At 36.8% G+C, this 11,203-nt stretch overlaps 1 pseudogene; it reads left to right on the top strand.

The window, feature by feature from the left end:
• Positions 1-405: 405 nt before the first annotated feature.
• LOC114228423 (eukaryotic translation initiation factor 2A-like) overlaps positions 406-11,203 on the top strand; it is a 43,697-nt pseudogene continuing 32,899 nt past the window's right edge.

Genomic DNA, 11,203 nt, shown 5'->3' with positions numbered 1-11,203 from the left:
CTTAATAGTTTGTAAAATGTTATGTTCACAGCCACCCTTGGCAAGTTACAGAACATTTAGTCATCTTACAGACCAGAAAAGTGAGGCTCAGAAATTTTAAGAAACTCATCCAAGGTCTCACAGCTAGTAAGGAGTAGATTTCAATTTAGGTTTGTCCATTCAAACCCATGTTCTTATTACTGGATCATGTTGCTTTCTCCAAGAACACAAAGAAATACTTATTTCTGAGCTGAACAGAGAAGAAAAGGGTGGACAAGGTTACACAAGGTCAGATACTAGAAGGAAGGGAATTAAAGGAACTCTTCCCTTTTCTTTTGAAGCCATCTGGACTCTAAAGAGTGACTCATGGTTACCTCAAAAGGTCATAGTCAGAGAATGACAAGCTGCAGAGAAGAGCTTGAGGGGATGGTAAAGCCTGAGACAGACACCGTGTTGAAAGCACTCACACAAGCTCAGAGGGCTGTGCAGTGCAACCGTGAGGAACGAGCAAGGTGAGAGCAGCACCATTGGTAACGGTCCCCATCAGAGAGCAGGTGAGGGAATAGATATAACAACTTGAACGTAGGATGAAGTGCCTGGTTTTGTGGCTTCTGCATGCTTGCCCAACCCTACTGTGCCTTGGCATAATGAAATATTGCATAGACTATCAACATGCTTTGGTGAAAGAGTAAATTATGAATATTTTCAAAATTTAAGCATTACAGATGGACTTTAAAAATTATCTTAAGTTATGGACACACACACATACATTTTTAAACTCACCTTTTTTTAAAAAAGTGATTTGTGGTGGAATAAGCGTCCACACAATGGCATTCCTTATCAACAGTGCCCTGGGGATTAGCACAGTAGAAAGGACAAAGCCCTCAGAGCTGAGATGATGCTCAGGAAGATACAGCTGTGCTGAAAGAAATAGACAGTGACAGAAACAAGAGTGTGGTAGAAGCTCTCTGATTTTTCTTTTCTTTGTAGGGCAGTCAAAAAGGCTATCATGCATGCTTAAAATTTTAATTAAATATGTTTAAATTCTAGTTTAAAATGTTGTTTACCCACTGACCACTTTGAATTCCCCATGAAGAAAATAAATCTCAGTTGCCATACAAATTTTGCATGTGAAATGTGATTAAAAGTAGGTTTTTGTTATCTAGTGAAACTCACTAAATGGATTAGTTGTCAATAACGGTAGAGATTACTTGTTTGCTAGAGTAAGAAGAAAGGAAATTAGCATATCTTGAGTCATTAGGAAGGCCAGTTATTTGTTTTTTAGTCCTAATCTTGTTTACTTCTTTTTTGCCAAAATTACAAGTGAACATTATCATCTATTTTATATACGAAGATACTGAAACACAGAGATAAAGTATCTGTACGAGATCTCATAGCCAAGAAAGCAGGAGTGACCAAGGTCTGGGGCAATAAAGACTTTGAATTTTACACCACTCGGTTGTTCTCTCCAGTAATACTGGAAGGAGTGCATGATTTATTTTCTAAAAAGGAGCTATCAAAATTTAAACATACTATTTATTTAAGGTCGGAAGGATTTTACAGAGCAATGAAATCTAAAAAATATTAAAATGAATTTTTAGATATTAATCTGATTTTCTCAAGGAGCTATAACTTTGTTGTAGACCTTCTGGGAAATATGACATCATGAATTGATCATGTGTGTCTACCACCATTTGGGCTTCAACTGAAGGGAGTTTCAAAAGAAAGAAATCCTGCAAATGCAATTACTGCTTCTTTGGTCCAGAGGTGGTGTCTTTCTTTCCTTTAACTTCATATGGTGACATCATTCGAGTCAGAAATAGAAGAACACTGTGCCAAATTTAGAACATACTTGAACTTTGGGATTTCATACCTTAGAAATAAATTCCAGTCTTTAGACGTCAGTTTGAGAACTATAAAAGAACATGACTTCCTTTTTCCAAGAAAATGCCTCCCAGCAGCCTCTTGGACATCGCATTTCCTCCACAAAACCAGACTTCGATGAGCTAAGCCCTAGTCAATTAAAAACATATGTACCAAGTTGTCCCTGGACCTAACAGCTACAGAGGAAACACACCAATATTCTCATGATAAAGGTACCAATCTGGGGATTTCAATACACATCAAACTGGGTTAAAAACTAGTAACACCTTTCTGACAACATGCATTACCTACCCGTATTCACCAATTCTAATACTTAGTACTCATGTTAAGAATCTTTTTAAACCAAGTCCAAACTTAATTTAAAATAAATCATTCCCTATGGCAGGTCTTCCAAAGAGCAAAACCAACGCAGAACCGGAAAACCAAAACAACTTTAAGATGGGGGAAAAATCATAGGCACTTCCATGTAGACTTATCTGAAGGGTGTGATAGATTGGGATAGTTTTCATGTTAGAAACAGTTATCAGGATTTTATGTTTGTCTTAGAGAAACTTAAATCGATTTACACTTGATAAACAAGGTGAAATACAATAAAAATATAATAAGAAGATATAACACTGTTGCATTTCAGCATCAACACTTTATCAACCCATCAACACATCTGCCAAAGAATTTACACTCTGGTTTTATTCCATGTTATTAGGAACTGATTGTAATTGTTTTCATTTATATTTGAGAACACATGTAATCCCAGAAGATTTAACCTAGAATCTGCATTTTCAGAGGATTTGTAGTGACAATAGCTATTATTCTTTCTCTCTCTATGTTTGTTTCTTTATTGGACCAGTATAAGGAGATGTATATACTAAATAGAGACCTGTGCAGAAATTACATACTACCCATCTAGATAGATTTTAATTACACTCTGCCTATTGTTGGAATAGTTCCATTTATAAAATTTTAAACATCAAAAAGCTTTCAATTTGAACAGGCTACCAATTAATTCATCCCTGAAAAAGTTAAGTGGCACTTAATTTCAACTACTATATTTTACACCATTAAAAAACCAAAGCAACCCTGGCTAAGTGGTTAGAGTGTCAGCCCTTGCACTAAAGGGTTGAAGGTTCAATCCCTGGACCCATTCTGGACACATGTGGGAGGCAACCAATCAATCAATGTGTCTCTCTCTCCTTCTCTCTCTCTCTCTCTTCTCTCTCTCTCTCTCTCTCTCTCTCTCTCTCTCTCTCTCTCTCTCTCCCCCTTCCCTCCCTTCCACTCTCTCTAAAAAGCAATGGAAAAAATATCCTTGGGTGAGGATTAAGAAAAAAAAATTAAGCATTAGGTAGTTTCTCAAAATGTTGTTCTATGAACAAAGGCATTTCACAGACAGAGCAGAGTTGATCATCTCACCCAGATTCATACAGATGGGTCTCCGTTGAGAACTATATGCTAAAGAGCTGGTACTTAGAGACAAAAGTACTCCTAATCTGAGTTTCTTAACCACCAATGTAGACTTTTACTTTCTTGACTATATTTTTATGAATAATTTTATCCATGATCTGTAGATCTGAAAAAGATTAGTTTTGAAATCCATATTTTTATGTTCCAATTCTCATTCCACCTATTCCTGTATCAGCACCCCCAATTATAAAGACATCTTTGACAAACTCTAAGTTCTGTTCACCTCATAAGGCATCATTTCAGAAGGAATGCAGCCAGTCAGCCAGCCGGGTGTATTTCGTCAGCTGTCAAGCATTGGTACAGTTCCAGGTCAGGATTACTTTGTTTTGGTGAAAAGCAGGGAAGCCTCAAGCATGTGGAGGATTTAAAATCAATCTAATCTTTCGTAACAGCATGAACATCCCTTTTATTTTTTTAAGTGTACAAATCATAAAGCATGATAGTGAACCAGATATAAAGGCATCAGAAGATTGTTTTCCTAGTTGGCATTGTTTTCTTCTTATTGTGGGCACTGATGTCTTTCATTTGATTTGAGTAGCACCTTTCCTCCAGTAGGAGCCATGAGAATGTAAGAGCAGCAGTTTTTGTCCATTTCTGGGCACCCTGGTTTTGCAGAGATGGGACTGCGTTACTATGGCATTAAAGGAGGAAAAAACAAGCTGCTCTGCATTGTGTCAGTCTCACTTGGAAACTATTTTTGAACCATGTACTCTAAGGACATTCCTGTTCACACAGAACCAGTGATGTACCCACTGGTGGGTTCTACCCTTACAGCTGGTTGGCAATAAATAAAGTCAGAGCAGAGAGAGTGTAATTAAAAATTAACTGCACCCAACTGGCCTCACACTGCTTTCACTTTTGCATGCTTGTTTGATTAGGTGCTTTTCAAGTCTTTTGAATTGTAATGTAAAAGAAAGCCTCTGGTAATCAAAATCTCTAAAAAGGAGGGAGAAGGTTGTCCACCTTGGTTGCCCTCAAATCTTATTTCCTGGATTTTTATTTCTCAACTTTTTTGCAATTTCATAACTCCAGGGGCGGGGAGGCAGGGTACTAGACTAACGAAAAGCTGCTTCCAGATCAAGAGTCCAGAAGCTCTGATTATCCTACTAATCCTTATCATGCTATGGAAACTTTCCTGACTCTTTAGTTAAGCCTACACAAGGTTGACAGTTTTCAAAGATGTGCTTTAACAGCTGAGAAGAGGGAAGGGAGGCAGGGGTGGGGGGCATAAAATACAAAATAGAAAAGCAATTTAAATACTCAAAAACATTTCTAAAATAGAAATAGGTTATTGCTCCTTCTGAGTGCCCCATTTTAAAAGAGAGACCAGTTTTGAGCACCTTTATTGCACCATGCCATGAAGGATTGGCCATCTACCCAGTGCAAGTTGACAACATTGGACTCTTCAAAATGATGATGAGTGAAACTCTATTTTCTAATATGATAGGAATTTTCCCTTACTTGCTGCAACACTCCTGCCAGAATCACCATTCATGAACTTTTAGAAAGTCTTGTTAATCACTAGGAACAAATACCTCATTTTATAGCAAAGAAAGGAGGCAGGGCGTTCACAGCCATGGCATTGACTGGCATTTCCAGGTGCCTCATCATCCTAAAACAGCTGATAGAATGATGGAGCAGCCTGCTGGAGGCTCAGCTGGAGACAACACTGTTTGTGTTTGTGTTGTAGTCCTAAGGAATTCTGTTTGACCCTCAAATCCACAGCCAATGTATTGAGTTGTGGACACCATAGTAAGAACTGGGAACCACGGGGCAGAAGTAATGGCAGCCCTCACTGTACATGAATAGACCACTAGAAGTGTTTTGATTCCCATTTCCATACTCTTGCAGGATTTAGAGGCTAATGTTGACCAAGAGAACAAACAATGTTTCACCAGAGAATACAGTCACAGTTCTATCAAATTGTAAGCCAGGACAACTCACTGGGCCAGGCTGGGCTCCTCATATTATTGAAAAACAGACAGGAAATGTAGTTGTAGACAGTGCTTTTTGGAGTGTGTAATATATACACAAAGTATGTAAATAAAAGACAGATGCAAATTTTATGTATATACATATATAAAATAAATATGCCTTGGAAGAAGAGAGAAATGCATCCACATTAATTCATTTGATTAAAAATTTTAAGAATAAAAGACAGTATTTAAATGCATATCATTTTTTCCCCAATGGGTTCTGCCATTTATTAACCATCTGACTATTGACAACTTACTTAATCACTTCTTGACTTGATTTCCATGACTGTAAAATGGGACAATGGTAGTAGATGATATTTTATAAGATTAAGAAGACTAAGTGACATAATTTACATAAGGTCATAATTTATGTGAAGAGCATAGCACCTTTTTTCAAGAATATACTCAATAAAAATGATCTATTACACTCATATATTTATAGTGATATATTTATGCACATATATACATATCAAACATAAGTGATGAATATAGAGTGACCATTTATCATGTAAATTTTTTAGTATTTTATTTTTAAGAAAATCACAGTAGAATTATAAACCTTCTTTAATACTTTTAAATTAAAAATTTATAGTTTAAAAACTATAGGCATGGAAATAAATTGTTTTATGCATATGTAATTTATTCTCTGGACAATGTCAAGAGGAACAATTAAATATACTGATGTTTGTGGAAATGAAACTTTAAACATTTAATATATGCTTAACTGTTTTACATTCCCCATATTGTCCTCAGAATGATTTCTCATTCTGCTCTTTAGATTCTTAAGTATTGGTAATGATGTTAAAATTATCATTCCTAAATGGTTCCTGAGGTTATACATTTTGGCAACCTTCAGTTTTCCACAACATTCTTCTCATAGCTTTAGAATTTATAGAGCAGAATTTGCTAGGAACACATTTAGGACTTTTATTTTTTAATGGCTACATGGCTTTTTCAAAGGTGTAGACTGAAATTGGTACAGATTTTGTTTTAGTAAATCACTCCCCTTGAATATCATTACTGGGATGACAACTCCCTCATCCTGCCCTTCTAACCCACAGGCTTGCCTTGATGTGGGAATTGTAGGACTATAATTAATCTTGAAGCAAACTGAAGTACCATGATCATTTCATGGAATGTTTTTTAGCTGTATAATTCCTCCCACACTGGTGTTCAATCTGTGCATTTTCCAAATATGTTTGCCAAAGAAGAAACACTGAAGAAAATAAACTTGAAATAGACAAGAGAAAGGGAAAGTAAATGAAAGTAAAAGTTTAAATGGGAACCAAATTAAGTTAATGGGGTTAAGAGTTTCCTTGCTAGTTTTTGGCCAATTATAATTAATCAAGTCAACTGTTTTTAAGACTGAAAAGGGGTAATTTCATCTTTTACAGATTTTTTAGGCTACAGAAACACTAAAAATATTTCAGGAGTATTAAAACTAAAATAAATTGTTGATATTGAATGGTCAAAACACTCATTGGATAGATACAAATATTAAAACTTAGAGGTGTGAAGTGATTTTCCTATACATTGTCGGGAAAATTAAGACTGAATTCTGGTTGAGTGTTATATCCAGGGGTCCACATGATGTACGGTATACCAGATATATATCTATTATCTTATTCTAGGCATTGCTTAGTATTTATAATGCTGACTTCAAGGTACATGAATCAATTAACTTCAAAAAGTGGAGGTGTGGGAGGGAAACCCTTATTTATGGTGGGATGCCAACTAATAAATTCAGTGGGAATGATGGAGATAGGAAAGTCAGACTTTAGCCACCATAATAATAATAACTGATCAATACAAGAGTAATTAATGATTGCCAAAACCACTTGGTAAAAGTTTGGGAACAGGATATTTGAACAGCCTCTAGATATCTCCCCAGAGCTTGCTCATTCACGACATAGGGAGAAAGATGTCAGGTATTATTGTTGATCAGTGAGTAGAGTTCACATTCCACAAATGGGACACGTGTGTATCTCCCAGAGTGCTGAGCTGAGGGTGCACAACCAGGAAGCCTATCTGCCAACAAACAAATAACAGACACCTGAGTCCACTCATAAGGACCAGTCAGAAGTTCACAAATCAGAAGATGGTTTGAAAATATTCCTCAAAAGTTGTAAATGTCATAGAAGACAAAGACTGAGGAGTTAGTTCAGAAAAAAAAGAGAGAGAGAGAGATGTGGCAGCCCAATGAAGTGATCAACACCAGGTTGCATGTTGATTTCAAAAATAAAGCTGAAAAAAAAACTTTAATAAAATAATCAGTGAAATATGAATATGGGGGTCATTAATGCACACTGGTATTATATCACGATACATTTTTCTGAATCTGATGATTGTACTGTTGACATGTAAAGTGATAGCTTTGTTCTTAGAAGATAGAGGAAGAAGTTTTTAAAGTTGAAGGGTTGGGATGTATGCAATTCACTCTTTAATAATTTGGCAATAATAATAATGAGAATGATACTATGAAGAAGAGGAGGAGATGATGAAAATTACACACACATATATTGAGAGAGGAAAACTAACAACTAGTGAATGTAAATGAAGGATGCATATTTGTTCATTTTAAAATTTTTGCAACTAGTCTGTAACTTTGAAATTTCTTTACTAAAATGCATCAAAATATTTTTATGATTATAATTAAAATTTAACTAGAAAACTTCCATTTATATTACTACGAACTGTAATATCATATACATGACTTCTGTTCCCTGTATGTCACACCTCACTTGTCACCCTGGAAGAAAGTATTCCGAGAATTATCAAAGGAGTGGATACTGCCATTATTAAATCTGAGCTGCATTGGGAGTTGGAATGTGACACTTTTGTTATAGACCCTATAAAGTTAGAATTAATATACACTTGGGCAATTTAAATCTAAATCTCTCACTAGCTATTATGATGGTTAATTTTATGAGTCAATTTGGCTGGGCCTCAGTAGTCAAACATTATTCTGGATGATTCTTAAGGATGTTTTTGGAGGAGATTTGCATTTAAATTAGTGGACTTTGAGTAAAACACTATAATATAAGTGTGTGGGTGGGCCCCACCAAACAGTTGAAGAATAGAACAAAAGTCTGACCCACCATGAGCAAGTGGGATTCTCCCACAGACAGCCTTCAGACTTCAGCTCCTCCTTGCTTTATAGCAGGTGGCCTTTGGACTCTAATATAACTCCTCTCGATCTTCAGCCTGCTGGTCTCTTCCATCAGATTTTTTACTTTCTAAGCCTTCAAAATCATAGGAGCTATAACTCCTTAAAATAAATGTCTTTCCACAAATATGTACATCTTATTGGTTCAATTTCTCTGAAGAAACCTGACCAATATGGCTATCTAAATCACTTGAGGCAGGGCCCAATCAACATATCATGATTAAATTTAAAAATGTCCAAAAGTTATCAAAAGAAAGAAGATAAGGATATGGGGAAAAGACAAACAAAAAGGAATTAAAGTTATATATATATATATATATATATATATATATATATATATATATGCCTAAGCAACCATTACTACCAAATGACCAGAACGATCAGAACGACCAGTCAACCAGTCGCTATGATGCACACTGACCACTAGGGGGCAGGCACTCAACACAGGATCTGTCCCCTGGTGGTCAGTGTGCTCCCATAGCCAACCTCCCACGGCCAGTCAACCTCCGCCAGAAACTCCCCCAGTCTGGCAGGCCCCGTCTGGCAGCCGACAGACCCCCAGGCCCCAGCCAGCAGGCCCCCAGGCCCCAGCCAGCAGGCTCTCAGGCCCCAGCTGGTCCAGCCCCGATCTGGACTGGGCAAGATGGCCCCGATAGGCGCTGATCTCCAGCCAGGCCTAGGGACCACACCTGTGCATGAATATAGTGCACCGGGCCTCTAGTGTTTTTATAATACCTTTTGTCTGTATGGAATGTTGCCAATATGACATTTGAATAAGCCATAATATTCCCAAGACTATCTGCTTTTTTAATTAATATAAAATATGTGTCCTAATTTTTATTTCTCCAGACAGAGTAATCTTGATCTCACATAGAGAAAATGGTTTACTTATTTATCCAGCCACCTTTTCCTGAGCACTCACATTGCATCAAGTGATATGTTCCATGCTGGTGTCTACAATGGACATGATCACTGCTTTACTCAAAAATCCAATCCAGTGGGAGATAGGAAATTTGATTAAGCATTAAATACTAATAAGATAGGATAAGTATTAGGAGAGGAATAAATCAGGCAGAGTAAAGAACATGGGACAAAACCTAACAAAAAAATAAAACAGGCCATCATATTTGGAACTATGGAAAATTTGAGTCAAGTGATTTTGAAGAAGTAGGTTCTAATTCTATATATTACAGCTACAGTGCCAGATCATTATGTCAAAATATATCCTAAGTACAATGAGAAACCATTCAAAGATTTGAGGTAGACTTGAGAACAAATATATTTTAAAAAGAAGTGTGATGTGTTTATTTTTTCTTTTGTTTCCCTTGCCCAAGGAGATATATCAGAAAAAAAATATTGCTACAAGAAATGTCTGAGATTTTATTGCCTATGTTTTCTTCTAAGATTTTTATGATTTCACAACTTACATTTAATTTTTTAATCCATTTTGAGCTTATTCTTGTGTATGGTATAAGGAGGTGGCCTACTTTCATTTTTGTGCACAGATCTGTCAATTTTCCCAACACCATTATTCAAGAGACTATCTTTACCTCATTGTAGTTCTTGCCTCCTTTGTCAAATATTAATTGACCTTAAAGGAGTGGGTTTATTTCTGGGATCTATATTCTGTTCCATTGATCTATGTGTCTGTTTTTATGCCAGTATCATGCTGCTTTGATTACTATGGCTGTGTAGTATAGTTTGATATCAGATAGTGTGATACTTCCAACTTTGTTCTTTTTCAAGATTGCTTATGACCCAGCAATTCCATTTCTGTAAACATATCTAAAGAAACCAAAAACACTGGATTCAAAAGAATATATGCACCTCGATGTTCATTGCAGCTTTATTTACAATAACTAAAATTTGGAAGCAGCCCAAGTGCCCATCAGTAGATGAGTGGATAAAATACTGTGGTACATTTACACAATGGAATACTATCAGCCACAAAATCTTACCTTTTGTGACAGCATGGATGGTCCTAGAGAGTATTATGCTAAATGAAATAAACCAGTCAGAGAAAGACAAATAACATATTATTTCACTTACATGTGGGATCTAATGAACAAAATAACAAACAAAATAGAAACAGACTCCTAGATACAGAGAGCAGACCTACAGCTCTCAGAGGGAAGGGGATTTAGGCAGCTGGGTAAAAAAGGTAAAGGGACTAAGCAAAAAGTAAATAAATAAATAAACAGACACAGACAACAGTATGTTAATTGCCAAAGGGAAATGGGGAGTAGGGGGTGGTGGAAGAGGGCAAAGGTGTGGGGGATAAATAATGGCAGAAAGAGACTGGACTTTAGGTGCTGAGCTCACAATGCAGTGTGCTGATGATGTGTTATAGAGTTGTACACTTGAAACCTGTATGGTTTTATATACCAACTAGAGGCCCTGTGCACGAAATTTGTGCATTTGGGAGGGGGTCCCTCAGCTCTGCCTGCACCCTCTCGCAGTCCGCGAGCCCTTGTGGAATGTCTGACTGACAACTTAGGCCTGGTCCCTCGGGAAGTGGGCCTAAGCTGTCAGTCAGACATTCTTAGCACTGCCACGGATGCAGGAGAGGCTCCTGGCTGACCATCAGGGGGCAGCTCCTGCATTGAGCGTCTGCCCTCTGATGGTCAGTGTGTATCATAGCGACCAGTTGTTCTGTTGTTCAGTCGATTTGCATATTAGCCTTTTATTATATAGGATGTTACCCTAATAAATTTAACATAAAATACAATAAATAAAA

This window comes from Eptesicus fuscus, chromosome 2, assembly GCF_027574615.1.
Source record: "Eptesicus fuscus isolate TK198812 chromosome 2, DD_ASM_mEF_20220401, whole genome shotgun sequence".
NCBI lineage: Eukaryota > Metazoa > Chordata > Mammalia > Chiroptera > Vespertilionidae > Eptesicus > Eptesicus fuscus.
Note: the sequence above shows the minus strand (reverse complement) of the source record. Positions and strands in the feature narration are given on the sequence as shown.